Below are 15650 nucleotides of genomic sequence, written 5' to 3' on the forward strand. Positions count from 1 at the left end.
TGAATCTCCATCCTCAAACTATGCAAATTAAATAGATCTCAGAAAGATATTTGACAGAAATGTAAATTGTCTGTAGTTTAGAAGATGGCTGTAAAGGGAACAGATTTCAGAATTAAAACTCAAAACTTCTTGCAACTTTATGAAAACTAATCAATACTTTAAGAAAACCTTGTTGTTCTAACATAGGGGACCACATATTTTCAGTTTTGTATTAGTGTATTTTTAATGCCAAAGTTCAATCCTTACAAAGACTTATAATTTAATTTTCTTCTGATTGTAACCAACTTGGTCACATGCAAAACATCTTGCATAAATTCTCTTTTCACAAATGAGTTACTCAGACCATTGGTGACATGCTTGGGCTTTCCACTTTGTCCTGTACCTTCCCTCTTAAATAACTAGGCATTTTAGTTTAGGATGAAAATTTACCACACAAGATTCTTTGTCATGTGAAATATTTCTTTTCTTTTCAACCTTCTCCTATCTCCATTTCCCTATCAATAACTTTCTTCACATCTCTCTCTTCTACTTACTGGTTCTTCTTTTGCATTTCACTGTCTTTCCTGAATCAATATTTTGAAACAACCTTTAAATAACCTTCAAATTATATAAAATTATTATTTATTTCTCAATAAAGAGCATATTTGTAGGCATTTCTTATACATTTTTTTATTATTAAAAACTTGTCCTACTTTTTAAGGCACACTTTCATATAGAATTATATATATTAGTTAGACCAGGCATGGTGGCTCTCATCTGTAATCCCAGAACTTTGGGAGGCTGAGGCAGGAGGATTGCTGGAGCCCAGGAGTTTGAGGTTGCAGTGAGCTATGATCATGCCACTGCATTCCAGCCTGGGTGACACAGTGGGATCCTGTTCCCTCACCCCACAAAAAGAATTATCCATATTAATTACAATTTTATTATTTTATTTTATTTCAGACAAGTCTCAATCTGCCACCCGTGCTGGAGTGCAGTGGCACAATCACAGTTCACTGCAGCCTCAACCTCCTGGGCTCAAGCAACCCTCCCACCTCAGCCTCCCCAGTAGCTGGGATTACAGGCATGTGCCACCATGCCTGGCTAACTTTTGTATTTTTTGTAGAGATAGGGTTTTACCATCTTGCCCAGAGTGGTCTCAAACTCCTGGGCTCAAGCGATCCACCCACATTGGCCTCACAAAGTGCTGGGATCACAGGCATGAGCCACTGTACCTGGCCTATATTAATTAGAATTTTAAACTTGTAGTAACCTTAAATTATAGTGAAAACTTCGGAAGCAAGAAATCTGTCACATATCAGTATTATCAGTATTTTATCGGTGAGAACAATTTTATAGCAATATAGAAAGTTATATGGGTATAAAAATCCATATAACATATCTACATAAATATAACTCTAGGAAAAAGTTAACGTAGCAACCAAAATTATGACTAATAATGTAGGGACCAGCCCCACAAAGTTGGTGGGTTTTATTCTCCTCGTGTGTGGAGATGAGAGACCATAGAAATAAAGACACAGGACAAAGAGAAGAAAAGACAGCTGGGCTCAGGGGACCACTACCACCTAGACACAGAGACCAGTAGTGGCCCCAAATGCCAGGCTGCACTGTTATTTACTGGATACAAGACAAGGGGCAGGGTAAGGAGTGTGAGCCATGTCCAATGATAGGTAAGGTCATGTGGGTCACGTGTCCACTGGACGGGGGCCCTTCCCTGTTTGGTAGCTGAGGTGGAGAGAGAGAGACAGAGAGGAGACAGCTTATGCCATTATTTCTGCATATCAGAGACTTTTAGTACTTTCGCTAATTTTGCTACTGCTATCTAAAATGTGAGCCAGGTGTACAGCATGGAACATGAAAGCAGACTAGGAGCGTGACCACTGAAGTACAGCATCACAGGGAGATGATCAGGCCTCCACAAGAAGTGGTGGAGCAGAGTCTTCTCTAAACTCCCCCGGGGAAAGGGAGACTCCCTTTCCTGGTCTGCTAAGTAGTGGGTGCTTTTCCTTGGCACTGACACTACTGCTAGACCACGGTCCGCTTAGGTCATGGGCGTCTTCCCAGACGCTGGTGTTACCGCTAGACCAAGGAGCCCTTGTCTTCTGGTCACTTCTCACTATGTCCCCTCAGCTCCTATCTCTGTATTGTCTGTTTTTTTCCTAGGTTATGATTGCAGAGTGAGGATTATCATAATATTGGAATAAAGAGTAATTGCTACAAACTAATGATTAATGATATTCATTTATAATCATATCTATGATCTATGTCTAGTATAACTATTCTTATTTTATATATTTTCTTTATTACACTGGAAACAGCTCTTGCCCTCCGTCTATTGCCTGGGCACCTGGGTGGCTTGCCACCCATATAATAACAGATTTCTAGAAGAGACAAATATAAAACCATCTGACCAGTAAACTCAGGTAAAATGTACACTGACCATTTTGAAGATATTTCTATTTTTATTTTACCACTAATTTTAGAATAGTTTATTTATCACAGATTTAATTAAGTCACATGAATTAAAAACCATTTAGGTTAATTATTGTATATTTCATGAGGCCATTTATCTAAATAGACTTTACTAAGGGATTTCTGGATCACTACACCAGATTTTACCATGTAGACAAAACATATAACAAAATACATGTGTATATGCATAAACACATCTGACTACATATACACACACAAATAACAGATCTCATGGTTTTTTTATGTTAGACTTCTAGTCATGAGATAGTATTACTAATCCACCAGTTTATAAAAGACAGTTGGACCCAAATTATATTTTTTGGCAAAATGTAAAACATGGCTAAAATTTATTTGCCACGATAGGTAATCTAATAAGTGCTGTGAACCACAGTTTGGATAAAGCAGTTTCCATGGCAGTTTGACTTTTTAAAAAACTTTTTTCACCTTTTCTTAAGTTTCAAATGAGTTTAGGGTTATATTTTCAACGTTTACATTTAAGTTGGGACTGGATAAATTGTATAAGGAAAATAAAATCTCCTTGTAACCTTGAATTAGTAGCAAATCTATTTTCTGTTTGCCAGTGTGATTTGCTTGACTAGCAAGTGTGGACAGGAAAGATTTTTAGCGGTTTTAAGTTATTTATAATTTTTATTTTTTGCTTTTGCATGGCAGAAATAGCAAAATTTTTGTGCTAGACACACCTTAGATTATTGCTGTAAGGTCAAGGTTTTGACCTGTTTGATCTGAGAGCCTAATTTCATAAATATTTATCTAGTTATTTTTCTCTTATATTAACTTCTAATTAAGTATTCTGTCATTGTACACAATTGTAAGTCAGGTAAATCTAAATTTATATTTCTTACTTTTTCTTAACACACGGTATTTTAGAATTAAATTTATATTTCTAAAAATTATCTCACTTGTTGATATCATGAAGCTGTTGTAATTTATAAAGCCATTAATTTGAAAACTCTTTAAGATTTGGGGCACAGGCCAGAATTCCATAAACAGTGAAAGGGCAGAAGAAGAATGGGCAGAAGAAGAACAGAGAGAGGTATACAGAGAACTTAGAAAACTCTACATGTTAACTCTATAATTGCAGGTTTTTCAAATAATGACTATTGGAGATCTGAGTTTTCCTTGATGTAATTTTTCCAGCAAGTTAAAAATATAACCCATAATATATAACCAGCTGGAGTCCCAGAAAACCTAGCATGCCTTAATGTTTGAGAATGCGATTCTGTTTTGTTTTTTGGTTTTTGGTTTTTTTTTAAGATGGAGTCTCGCTCTGTCGACAGACTCTCATGCAGTGGCACAATCATGGCTTGCTGCAACCTCCACTTCCCAAGTTCAAGCGATTCTCCTGCCTCAGCCTCCCGAGTAGCTGGGACTACAGGCACATGGCACCACACCTGGCGAATTTTTTTTTTTTGTATTTTAATAGAGATGAGGTTTCACCATGTTGGCCAGGATGGTCTTGATCTCTTGACCTCGTGATCCACCCACCTTGGCCCCCCAAAGTGCTGGCATTACAGGCGTGAGGCACAGCACCGGGCAACCATTCTGTTTTTCATTAATCTTGCAAGAGTAGAGAAAATCCTATAAATCCTGTCATGGAATTTCAGGGCTTTAGGCCATTGTTTTAGAGGGTGACAGCTGTCCTGGCAGCTTTTAGTTAGCCATCCTGACCCACCATTTGGAATGTTTACATTTGCTCTTGGGAGAATTTCAGAAACAAGGATAAAGAGTCAAACAAAATCAAAAGAAACCAAGAGAAGATTGTTCACAAAAATTTTAACCTAGACATGCAGATCAAAATATTAAACTAGGCATGCAGATCAATTTGAAAGTAAATTCACTAGAATATATGCCTCACAGACAGAAAGTAAAATCTGTAGAAACCAAGACTAATCCAGAAAGACACTGATCTTTATTCCAGAAAGGGCTTACCAGAAAAGACAAAAAGTCTTCTATCATCTCTGGAGGGATGTGTGGTCCCTCATTAAGGTAGCTTATCCAAACCATTCCCAAATGGCATAAAAAGCCTCTACCAAAAGGAGGGAGTCTTAGCCTGAAAGAATACAGGAAAAACAGGCAAGAAAAAACAAGCTGTGAAAGAAAGCAAAGAGCTCAAAGGGCTCAAAGGTGAGTATTGCACCCTGGTTCAGGGAGTAATTCCTCTCAATCTAGGTTTCCGAAAAAGAACTCAGTGAAAAAATAGTCTGGAAGATTCTTGGGGGGTGGTAAATAATTATACTTTCTGTGGTTAGTTAGGGAGAACATCTGTGGGCTTTTGGGTTAAAGGACCACTGACATCATGAAAACCAGGGCAGCCTCTCCCAAGAATACTATGTTCCTCCTTGTCTTCTTCATTCACAGAAAGGATTCCCTTCATCTGAGGAAGCCAGTTCTCATCCAAAGGATCCACCTCACACAAGTCCAGGGTAATTACAATGTATTGGCAACACCTATTCACTATATTGTACATTTTGAAAAAGCTATTAATTTCACTACATCCGCATTTAACAGTTCAGCACACAATTGCAGACACTGTGTGCAGAGTCTTTTTCTTGGAATGCTGATTTCCTGGACTCAGTGCTTTCTCCAGAGGTTTTGCACAATTTGGGGATTTTCTCTACAGAATGGAGTAGGCTTTTTTTGCTAAATACCAAAGACAAGCTCTTGAGAGGAAAAATCATGTTTCTATATAAAAGTAAATGTGATTCCCAATGGCCTACTTTGAAAGAAAAAGGACAAAACTGAGGTGTCATTCCAGACAGTGTGATAGGTATGTCAACAAATGATAGGTATGTCCAACGGACACATCCAAATACATGCTTCCTAAAAATGGATCAATTTTTATTTATTCAACAAATCTCTTTGTGAGCTGCTTTCCAAAAAGGCAAAATCACTTTCTTTGAATGGGTAGAAAGTCTTCCAATTTTGAGGGTAAATTGGAAATTGAGGAACAATCAAGTCATTCATAGCAGGGTCAGATAAGTCAGGAGGATGAATGAATGGAAAGAATGCTGTTGGTGTCCAAAGGTAAACCTGGCTTGCTTCTGGCAGGTGGCATCTAAGGCACATACAATGTGGCAGGTTTGAAGGCAGAGGGTCTTGACATTGACTCTCCACAATGATATGGAGATCAGCGTGAGTGCCCGCATGTTGACTCCTGGGAGACTACTGAGCATTTGCCACCTCCTCCAAGGTGGAGGGCCACAAGAAGGCTCCAGAGTCATTCACAGGTGTTGGCAACTACCAGCATCAGTGCAGCTCTCCTTACCTGATCAGCTAGAGACACAGACAATATTGGCGATACAGGATTCTTGTGGGATTTGTTTGCTTCCAGCATAACAGATGAATTTTTCTCTAATAAACACAACAATTCATTTTCAACAGGAACCAGTTCCTCCTAAGTATGGAAGATTCACCATGTCTTAGTGTGGGTTCCCCCAGGAGCAGACCTTAAGACAGAGATTTCAGTGCACGTAGTTTATTTGGGACATGATCCCAAGGAGACTGGAAGCATTAGACAGAGATTTCAGTGCACGTAGTTTATTTGGGGCATGATCCCAAGGAGACTAGAAGCATTCGACAGAGATTTCAGTGCACGTAGTTTATTTGGGGCATGATCTCAAGGAGACTGGAAGCATTCGACAGAGATTTCAGTACACGTAGTTTATTTGGGGCATGATCCCAAGGAGACTGGAAGCATTAGACAGAGATTTCAGTGCACGTAGTTTATTTGGGACATGATCCCAAGGAGACTGGAAGCATTAGAAAGCATTCAGTGCACATAGTTTATTTGGGACATGATCCCAAGGAGACTGGAAGCATTAGACAGAGATTTCAGTGCACGTAGTTTATTTGGGACATGATCCCAAGGAGACTGGAAGCATTAGACAGAGATTTCAGTGCACGTAGTTTATTTGGGACGTGATCCAAAGGAGACTGGAAGCATTAGAAAGCATTCAGTGCACGTTGTTTATTGGGGACATGATCCCAAGGAGACTGGAAGCATTAGACAGAGATTTCAGTGCACGTTGTTTATTTGGGACATGATCCCAAGGAGACTGGAAGCATTAGACAGAGATTTCAGTGCACGTAGTTTATTTGGGACATGATCCCAAGGAGACTGGAAGCATTAGACAGAGATTTCAGTGCACGTAGTTTATTTGGGACGTGATCCCAAGGAGACTGGAAGCATTAGACAGAGATTTCAGTGCACGTAGTTTATTTGGGACGTGATCCCAAGGAGACTGGAAGCATTAGACAGAGATTTCAGTGCACGTAGTTTATTTGGGACGTGATCCCAAGGAGACTGGAAGCATTAGACAGAGATTTCAGTGCACGTAGTTTATTTGGGACATGATCCCAAGGAGACTGGAAGCATTAGACAGAGATTTCAGTGCACGTAGTTTATTTGGGGCATGATCCCAAGGAGACTGGAAGCATTAGACAGAGATTTCAGTGCACGTAGTTTATTTGGGACATGATCCCAAGGAGACTGGAAGCATTAGACAGAGATTTCAGTGCACGTAGTTTATTTGGGACATGATCCCAAGGAGACTGGAAGCATTAGAAAGCATTCAGTGCACATAGTTTATTTGGGACATGATCCCAAGGAGACTGGAAGCATTAGACAGAGATTTCAGTGCACGTAGTTTATTTGGGGCATGATCTCAAGGAGACTGGAAGCATCAGACAGAGATTTCAGTGCACGTAGTTTATTTGGGACATGATCCCAAGGAGACTGGAAGCATGGGTCAAGGAGCGACAGAATGGGACAGGGAACAGGAAGAAGACAAAATAAGGATGTGTTGCGAAGTGAGTTACGCTGCAGAAGACTGGTGCTTACTCCCATGACAGAACTCTAGGGAGCCACGTCGAACATGGACCTCAGAGATACACAGCCGGGGGACAACGGAACTGAGGCATGTATTCTCCACTCCAGTGAGTAGTAGAAGGCTTTTCTGCAGTGGGGAATGGAACCCAGGCCAAGTGGGCTCTAGCTGCAGAGAAGGGGATACACAACCTTAGGTAAGAGGGTGCACATCCCAGCCATTGGATGTGGGGCTGGAGGAAGACATTTGGCTGGGCTCCTACCGTGTATACTATTATACTGTTAGGGTTAGTAAGAGACAGGTGGTGATGATGTTGTCAGTTAAGAAAAGCCATCATTTGCTTAGTGAAGTGTGGAATTGTCCTGGGAGTGTAACTTGCTAAGTAAATTTCACACCTAACTCCCACAGCTTGTCCACACCTAATTTCAGGATATATGTCAAAAGGTAAGAATAAATGTGATATACTGGTATGTAAGTTACATCAGTGGTCCCCAGCCTTTTTTGGCACCAGAAATGGGTTTCCTGGAAGACAATTTTTCCACAGATGGCAGGGAGGATAGTTTCAGGATGAAATTATTCCACCTCAGATCATCAGGCATTAGATTCTCATAACTGCATGCAACCTAGATCGCTCACATGTGCAGTTCACATTGGGGTTCGTACTCCTATGAGAATCGAATGCTGCAGCTGATCTGATAGGAGGCGGAGCTCAGGTCATAATGCTTGCTCAGCCACCACTCACCTCCTGATGTGCAGCCTGGTTCCTCAGAGGCCACGGACAATACCTGTCCATGGCCCAGGGGTGGGGACCCCTGAGTTATATTATATATATTATTAATATCTGGCTGTACCAAACAGTATTGTGAAAACATTTATAGTCCTGTTTGAGGATCTTTTCTGAAGCTTTCCGTTTACAAATAGAAAAGAATATTAAGGCCAGGCACGGTGGTTCATACCTGTAATCACAGCACATTGGGAAGCTGAGGCAGGGGGATCCTTTGAGCCCAGGAGTTTGAGACCACCCTGGGAAACATGGCAAAACCCTCTGTGTACAAGAAAATACTAAAATACACCAGGTGTGGTGTCACATGCCTGTGGTCTCGGGTACTTGGGAGGCTGAGGTGGGAGGATCGCTTGAGCTCAGGAAGTTGAGGCTGCAGTGAGTTGTGATTGCACCAGCCTGGATAATAGAGTGTCACCCTGTCTCAAAAAAAAAAAAGAATATTGAAACAGATACGGTGGTTTCTATCTTTTTGGTCCTCTCATAGCAAAAATCAACAAAAGAAACTAATGTATAACCTAGCAAAATACAGCAAGCACTAGGGATTTTCTATTTCAGTGCCTTAGGCAATCTGACAGATAACGTAGTTCAAAAAAAATGTTTACTGTACTGTGAAATGTACATTTAGATATGCAGACAGCCTCTTGACACAGACATTGCTATAGTGGTTTCTAGCATAATTTAAGACTTTTTGTTCTTGATTAACAGTGAGATGCCATCTGCCTCAGTGTGTGCCCTAAGAAATTAAAGAGATGCCAAGAAGGAAAAGTATTAATGAGGAGTATAAAATTCTACTTTTAAAAAACATCTTGGCTGGATGTGGTGGCTCATGCCTGTAATCCCAGCACTTTGGGAGGCTGAGGCAGGTGGATCGCCTGAAGTCAGGAGTTCGAGACCATCCTGGCCAACATGATGAAAATCCCATCTCTACTAAAAATACAAAAAATTAGCTGGGCATGGTGGTGCATGTCTGTAATCCCAGCTACTCGGGAGGTTGAGGCAGGATAATCGCTTGAACCCGGGAGAAGGAGGTTGCAGTGAGCTGAGATCGTGCCATTGCACTCCAGCCTGGGCAATAAGAGTGAAACTCCATCTCAAAATAATAATAATTAATAATAATAATAATAATAATAATAACCACGGATTTTTGCAAGCCTACAGAGAAAAGGGAATGCCTATACACTCTTGGTAGGAATGCAAATTATTTCAGCCACTGTGGAAAGCAGTTTGAAGATTTCTCAAAAAACAGAACTATCATTAGACCCAGCAATACCATTACTGGGTGTATACCCAAAAGAAAATAAATTATAATTATTCTACCCAAAGACACATACACTAATATGTTCACAATAGCAAAGACATGGAATCAACCTAGGTGCACATCAATGCTGAATAGGACAAAGAAAATGTGGCATATGTACACCATGGAATACTATGCAGCCATAAAAAAGAATGAAATAATGTTCTTTGTAGCAACATGGATGCATCTGGAGCCCATCATCCCAAGCAACTTAACACAGAAACAGAAAACCAACTATCACAGGTTCTCACTTATAAGTGGGAATTAAATCTTGGGTACACACAGATGTAAACATGTGAACAATAGACACTAGGGACTTCAAAGTAGGGAGGAGGGAACGGGGCAAGACCTGAGAAGCTTCCTATTAGGTACTATGTTCGCTATCCGGTTGATGGGATCAATAGAAGCGCAAACTTAAGCACCATGCTATATATCCTTATAACAAATCTGCACATGTACCCCTGAATCTGAAATAATAAACGAAATAAAAATGTTTTATTAGTCTACAACCTGTCAATATGACATAACAATAATTATCAGGTTGGGCACAGTGGCTCATATCTGTAAACCCAGTGCTTTGAGAAGCCGAGGCAGGAGTATCACTTGAGGCCAGGAGTTCAAGGCCGGCGTAGTCAACATAGCAAGACCCAATTTTTACTAGAAAGAAGAAAAAGAAAAGAAAATACTCAAAATCAAAAGCAATCACCTTTCTTACTCCTTCTTCTGTCTTCATTCCTACACCAGTCTTATTTTTCTAAATGACAATAATTATCAATATTTATTAAGATTGTGAAATTCTAGTACTTTTCAATAATAAATATCAACTGATTGCATTGTTTTTAAAATCAATATTTCAGAAACAAATCAATATTTCACATGGCTATAAAAGCACAAAACATTGATTAAAGTTTAATAAAAACATGAAAATAAATTATTTCAAATAAATATAAAGTTAATATAATTTAATTGAAGGAAAAACTACTTGAAAATAATTAAGGTTGTTCAGGTTCAAATCAACAAATTCCATGATCAACAATTTAAAATATTAAGGTCTGGTAAGTGACAGAATTGATGCCTAAATATGCCTAAATGACAACATTGCTAACTGATGTTTTTGTTTGTTTATTTATTTTTGAGATGGAATCTTGCTCTATCACCCAGGCTGGATTGCAGTGGCACAATCTCAGCTCACTCCAAACTCTGCCTCCCACGTTCAAGCGATTCTCCTGTCTCAGTGACCTGAGTAGCTGGGATTACAGGCGAGCGCGGCCACGCCTGGCTAATTTTGTATTTTCAGTAGAGACGGGGTTTCGCAATGTTGACCAGGCTGTTCTCAAACTCCTGACCTCAGGTAATCTGCCCACCTCAGCCTCCCAAAGTGCTGGGATTACAGGCGTGAGCCCCCACGCCTGATGTTATTTAATTTTTATTTTAAAGAACAATCCCTAAGCAATTCATGGTGCTAAGTACGAATAAGTAAAAAATAAAGCACATAACTTTCTTTTTCTGCAGGACTTCATAATTTAGTTGGGATGACAAGATTAAAAATAATAGTGATAAACCCTATGATAGAAGGAAAAAATGAAACTAAAGGAAGGAGTGTGGAGGAATAAGGTCTCTATTTTAATTTATGAGTTTTGCAGCCACTTTGTAGACATGACACTTGAATTTTAAATAAGTTAAAAGGAAAAAAAATTGACAACTTCCAAACCTTTCTCTCTCACCCAACTTTATTCATATGTATTATTTCTATTAATGATTATCATAAGAGAAATTAGGACTTCTAAATTAGTAAATATTGGCAGGGTGCGGTGGCTCACATCTGTGATCCCAGCACTTGGGGAGGCCGAAGCAGGTGGATCACAAGGTCAAGAGATCAAGACCATCCTGGCCAACATGGTGAAACCCCATCTGTACTAAAAATACAAAAAAAAAAAAAAAAAAAAATTAGCCAGGCGTGGTGGCGGGCGCCTGTAGTCCCAGCTACTCGGGAGGCTGAGGCCGGAGAATCACTTGAACCCAGGAGGCGGAGGTTGCAGTGAGCCAAGGTCGCACAACTGCACTCCAGCCTGGAGACAGAGCAAGATTCCACTTCAAAAAAAAAATGAGTAATATGCTTACAAATAATAAATTCAGTTCATGCTAACAAAATAGTATTTTAAAATAAAACAAGTCCCCAAACAGTTTGAAGAGTTGCAATGTTCTTACATTTTTGCAAAATGTCTGGCTTAACTGAAGACAGCTTGATACTCATATCTGCTTCTGAATTCAATCTGTTGCAATATGTTGTTTTGACTAAGTGTGTGAAGAAAATAGTGCCCCACACAGACATGAAATTGTAGAAAGGAAGAATAATTTAAAAGAATTTTTGGACGAGGTGTAGTGGCACACGCCTGTAATCCCAGCACTTTCAGAGGCTGAGGCGGGTGGATCACTTGAGGTCAGGAGTTCGAGACCAGCCTGGCCAACATGGTGAAACCCCGTCTCTACTAAAAATACAAAAATTAGCCAGCGTTGTGGTGAGTGCCTGTAATCCCAGCTATTTGGGAGGCGGAGGCAGGAGAATCGCTTGAACCCAGGAGGTGGACGTTGCAGTGAGCCAAGATTGTGTCCAGCCTGGTGACAGAGTGAAACTCCATCTCAAAAAAAAAAAAAAAATTAAGTATTTTTGGCCAACTATTGTTCTTCTTCTTTGATCTTCAAACAAATGCTTTATTCAGGTTATTGCAATGGAAGGCATGACACCACATCATATGCTTTTTCTGCTATATCACATTAAAACCTGTAGGTCTATTTTCAATGTTAATAGGTCTTTTACCAATCATGATTTTTATCATATTGGCATGGCCATTGGGAAAATATTGGTTCATCGAGTAATGCAGATGTTCCAAATATTGATACACTTTATTATAAAATATTTTGAAATTCAGTAATATTACCCTTGATCTCCTCAGAAAAATCCGTAAGTTTTGAAAAAATTGTCGTGTTCAAGAATGCAGATAGGTTTTCCAAATTTCAATTTTCACTTGAAAACTTTTTACATTTTCAGTAACAGCTCAGTTATTTTTCTTTAAGACAATCTCACTTTTTTTTTTTTCAGACAAGGTCTTGCTCCGTTGCCCAGGCTGGAGTGCAGTGGTGCAATCATAGCTCACTGCAACCTCTGCCTCCCGGGGCCAAGTGATCCTCCCGCCTCAGCCTCCCCGGTAGTAGACTGTGGGCAGCAAGCCACCCAGGTGCCGAGGCAAGAGACTGAGGGCATGAGCTGTTCCAGTGTAATAAAGAAAATATATAGAATAAGAATACTTGTGCTAGAAATAGAATATAGATGATGATATGTGAATATTAATAATCATTAGTTTGTAGCATTACTCTTTATTCCAATATTATAATAATCTCTGTTCTACAACTATAACCTAGGAAAAACCAGGCCATACAGAGATAGGAGCTGAAGGGACACGGTGAGAAGTGACCAGGAGACAAGAGTGCGAGCCCTCTGTCACGCCCGGACATGGCCACCAGAGGGCTCCCTGGTCTAGCGGTAACGCCAGCGCCTGGGAAGACGCCCGTTACTTAGCAGACCTTGGTCTAGCGGTAGCGCTAGTGCCTGGGAAGGCACCGGTTACTTAGCAGACCAGGAAAGGGAGTCTCCCTTTCCCCGGGGGAGTTAGAGAAGACTCTGCTCCACCACGTCTTGTGGAAGTCGACATCAGTCAAGCTCACCTGCAGCCATCCGGAGGCCTGTCTCCCTGTGATGCTGTGCTTCAGCGGTCACGCTCCTGGTCTGCTTTCATGTTCCGCCCTGTACACCGGGCTCGGCCTTCTAGATAGCAGTAGCAGAATTGGTGAAAGTACTAAAAGTCTTTGAAATGCATAGAAGAAATAACAGCATAAGCTGTCCTCTCTCTCTCTCTGCCTCGGCTGCCAAACAAGGAAGGGCCCCCGACCGGTGGACACGAGATCCACGTGACCTTACCTGTCACTGGAGATGACTCACACTCTTTATCCTGCCCGCTTGCCTTTTATCCAATAAATAACAGCGCATCCAGGCATTCGGGGCCACTACCAGTCTCCACGTCTTGGTGGTAGTGGTCCTCCGAGCCCAACTGTCTTTTCTTCTATCTCTTTGTCTTGTGTCTTTATTTCTACGATCTCTCATCTCTGCACACGGGGATGAAAACCCACAGACCCTGTAGGGCTCATCCCTACAGTAGACTACAGGCTTACATCATCACCCCTGGCTAATATTTTTTGTAGAGATGGGGTTTCACCATGTTGCTCTAACTGGTCTCAAACTCTTCAGCTCCAAAAGTGCTGGGATTACAGGCGTGAGCCACTGCACGCTGTCACACTTTGTTCATTTTTAAGTAATAAGTGCTCTATGAGTTCTTACCATTTTATCAAATAGAATACTGAAAAGACATACTTGGGGATCTAGATTTAATGAAAATTATATTTTTTACTGCTTCATCAAGGATATTCTTAAGCAACATGAAAATAAAATTGGCATGTTTACTTATTTGGGCAACGATGTGACTGTAAATAATAGAACTGCTGCTATTGTTTGGAGCCACTGTCTTGTTTTGTGCTACGGTTTTACTTACTATTGCATTTGCACCAAAGCAGAGAAAAAAACAAGCAAAAAAGACAAGTAACATATCTGTATTATGATAGAAAGTCTTATTTTCATGGAGCACTCTGAGATTCACTGTTCCAGGTATAGTTCTCTCCCAGACCCATCACACCTGTTCTGTCACAAAGTTTTATTAATTTCTACTTCTTAAGTATTCTTCTACTTACTGCTTCCTCTCTACAAATTTATGACTCAGTGAAACCCTCACTCTCTCTCACCTGAAATATTTCCATTTTCCATCATGTTCCCATCAGCCTGCACTCCTCGACTCAGTGAAACTTTCATTCTCTCTCCCCTGAAATATTTCCATTTTCTATCATGTTCCCACCAGCCTGCACTCCCCGACTCAGTGAAACCCTCCCTCTCTCTCATCCGAAATATTTCCATTTGCCATGTTTCCTACGGCCTGCACTCCTCGGCTCAGTGAAATCCTCACTCTCTCACCTGAAATATTTCCATTTTCCATCATGTTTCCATCAGCCTGTACTCCCCAACTCAGTGAAACCCTCCCTCTCTCTCACCTGAAATATTTCCATTTTCCATCATGTTTCCATCAGCCTGCTGTCCTCGACTCAGTGAAACCCTCCCTCTCTCTCATCTGAAATATTTCCATTTTCCATCATGTTTCCATCAGCCTGAACTCCTCTTACTTCCCGTTATCTTGTTCGCTTCCAGACATATCTCTAAACAGGTAACTGTGTTCCTCAAGGACTTAAAAGCATTTAACAACAGCTTAAAACTTAGGTTCTCACTCTTTAGCAAGGACTTGAAGACTTTTAATGATTCAGCTCCTGCTCACAAATCTAACCTCATTTTTTCCCACATCAACCCTGAACAGAAGCTAAGTTCCACTCATATACAAAATCTTTCAATTTTCCTGAATAAAAAAGATTATGTAGCTGTCACCCATAATCTGACTCCAGAACTCTGTTTCTGCACCTTCCTGTCAAACTCATTATGAAAGTCTCCGTATTAGTCTGTTCTCATGCTGCTAATATGGACATGACCAAGGCTGGGTAATTTATAAAGAAAAATAAGTTTAATGGACTCACAGTTCCACGTGGCTGGGGAGACCTCACAATCATGGCCGAAGGCAAAGGTCAGGTCTTACATGGCAGCAGACAAGAGACAGCATATGCAGGGGAACTTCCCTCCATACAACCATCAGATCTCATGAGACTTATTCACTATCATAAGAACAACACAGTCCTCATGATTCAATTACCTCCCACCAGGTCCCTCCCACAATATGTGGGAATTATGGGAATAACAATTCGAGATTTGGGTGAGGACACAGCCAAACCGTATCAGTCTCATAATAAGGACCAAAGGCCAAGCCTTCCCTAAGTCGTCCTTAAGAGACTCATGCAGATTTCATAATTTACTCCCAGTTGGGCCTTTTCTCAAGACCTTGACATTTTGATCTGGACTCAGATGACTTTGTGGCTCATTATGAAATCCATTTGTGTTCTTAAACTGGACTCAGTAAGATAGCTACTCATTCATCAATTTGTGTCATTATTTATTAATTCTTTGCATAACTGGACTTCAAAATAGGATTTTAAAAAAAGTTTTGACCATGTGCTCTTCACAATGAAGATCACTAGGCGTTTGTTA

The 15650-nt window shown here is 40.5% G+C and overlaps 2 long non-coding RNA genes across 2 annotated transcripts in view; one reads left to right on the top strand and one right to left on the bottom strand.

The window, feature by feature from the left end:
• The window catches only part of LOC112131866 (uncharacterized), a 35048-nt gene extending 21942 nt beyond the window's left edge, over positions 1–13106 (top strand). The window contains exons 2-4 of the long non-coding RNA XR_002913749.3: positions 4852–4916; positions 7345–7515; positions 12821–13106. This is a non-coding gene — a long non-coding RNA (uncharacterized LOC112131866). The remainder of the gene's footprint in view (positions 1–4851; positions 4917–7344; positions 7516–12820) is intronic.
• On the bottom strand, positions 9867–13338 carry LOC134760198 (uncharacterized). The gene is made up of 2 exons (XR_010137114.1): positions 13124–13338; positions 9867–10057 (listed from the first exon to the last, which is right to left on the bottom strand). It is a non-coding gene; the product is annotated as an uncharacterized LOC134760198 (long non-coding RNA).
• Positions 13339–15650: the final 2312 nt, after the last annotated feature.

Source organism: Pongo abelii, chromosome 16 (assembly GCF_028885655.2).
Source record: "Pongo abelii isolate AG06213 chromosome 16, NHGRI_mPonAbe1-v2.0_pri, whole genome shotgun sequence".
Lineage (NCBI taxonomy): Eukaryota > Metazoa > Chordata > Mammalia > Primates > Hominidae > Pongo > Pongo abelii.